Here is a 1807-nt window from a genome sequence, read left to right as displayed (position 1 = left end):
AACTTGCACCACTTAGCAAACTGTTCACTCTGACAAAAGTTGTTTAGTACTAGTCAACTTTTAACCTGTTGATCACTTTTATTTATTTTTTTATTGTATTTTTGCTAACGTTGAAATCTGTGTCTTTGCCTTGTTTCATCTCATGTGATTTTTTAAACTGGTATTTTCAACCAATCAGAATTAAGGATTTGATCCAGACTTGGCTTGAAAAGCAAAAAGGAGGCAAAATTTTGCAAGAATTCTGCAAAAATTATGCAAAAACTGCAAAAGTTCTGCAAAAATACCCTGCAAAACCCCCTGATGGTGCAGATCCTAATAAGCTAAGCCAGTAAGCGCCGATCATTACCAGCCAATTTATTGACCTCGAGCAGCTACTATGACGTAATTTTAAACAAAACAGAGAAATTTTGCAAAAAATTGTGCAAAAATTGTGCAAAAATTCTGCAAAAAATTGTGCAAAAATTGCAAAAATTCTGGAGATTCTATTCCTAATCTTAATACATGGAGATTCTATTCCTAATCGTAATACATGGAGCCTAATCTTAATGCATGGAGTCTATGCCCTATCTTAATACATGTAGACTATACCTAATATTAAAACATGTAGGCTATACCTAATCTTAATACATGTAGTCTATACTTAATCTTAATACGTGTAGAATATACCTATCCTTAATACGTGTAGACTATACTTAATGTTAATACATGTAGACTAAACCTAATCTTAATACATGTAGACTATACCTATTCTTAACACATGTAGACTATAAATAATCTTAAAACATGTAGGCTATACCTAATCTTAATACATGTAGGCTATACGTAATCTTAATACATGTAGACTATACATAATCTTAATACATGTAGGCTATACCTAATCTTAAAACATTTAGGATAAATTGTGATTTTTTAAGTTCAGTTTTCAGTAAAAATTTTGTAAAGTTTGATTCGATTTAGCAGATTTTATGCTATTTGACATCATTTTTGCTTAATTTTGAGCTTTTTATTGTATTTTAATGCTAAAAACTTGCATCACTTAGCAAACTGTTCACTCTGACAAAAGTTGTATAGTACTAGTCAACTTTTAACCTGTTGATCACTTTTATTTATTTTTTTATTGTATTAACCCAATGGGAAAATTGTGCCTCAGTTTTCAAATTATTGATACTTTTTCAATGTAAATTCTAGATTGAGTATGTATTTTAATGTGCTTAGTTTATACTGTCCGTTATTTTTTAATTTCTAATTCATCTGCTTTTCTATTATTTGACGTTTTTCAAGTTACGAGCGATTACGAGCGAATATGAGCGTCTAGTACTGTGACAATGTCAGGTTAGCAAGAGGTAGTTTCGATCTACCAACCTCTGGGTTATGAGCCCAGTACGCTACCACTGCGCCATCTTGCTATTTTATGTCGGCTATAGGTCATCTTAAAACATCTAGGTTAAATTGTGAAATCTTGACTTCAGTTTGTAAAAATTTTGTAAAGTTTGATTCGATTTAGCAGATTTTATGCTATTTGACATCATTTTTGCTTAATTTTGAGCTTTTTATTGTATTTTAATGCTAAAAACTTGCATCACTTAGCAAACTGTTCACTCTGACAAAAGTTGTATAGTACTAGTCAACTTTTAACCTGTTGATCACTTTTATTTATTTTTTTATTGTATTTTTGCTAACGTTGAAATCTGTGTCTTTGCCTTGTTTCATCTCATGTGATTTTTTAAACTGGTATTTTCAACCAATCAGAATCAAGTATTTGATCAAATCCTAGCTTGAAATGCAAAAAAGGAGGCAAAATTTTGCC

General features: G+C 30.7%; 1 non-coding gene across 1 annotated transcript; it reads right to left on the bottom strand.

Annotated features, from left to right (window-relative positions):
* Window positions 1-1334: 1334 nt before the first annotated feature.
* Window positions 1335-1406, bottom strand: Trnam-cau (transfer RNA methionine (anticodon CAU)). The gene has a single exon. It is a non-coding gene; the product is annotated as a tRNA-Met (tRNA).
* Window positions 1407-1807: the final 401 nt, after the last annotated feature.

Source organism: Convolutriloba macropyga, unplaced genomic scaffold (assembly GCF_964194025.1).
Source record: "Convolutriloba macropyga unplaced genomic scaffold, txConMacr16.3 SCAFFOLD_3148, whole genome shotgun sequence".
Taxonomy (NCBI): domain Eukaryota; kingdom Metazoa; phylum Xenacoelomorpha; order Acoela; family Convolutidae; genus Convolutriloba; species Convolutriloba macropyga.
The sequence above is the reverse complement of the archived record's forward strand: the minus strand, read 5'-3'. Positions and strand labels throughout refer to the sequence as shown.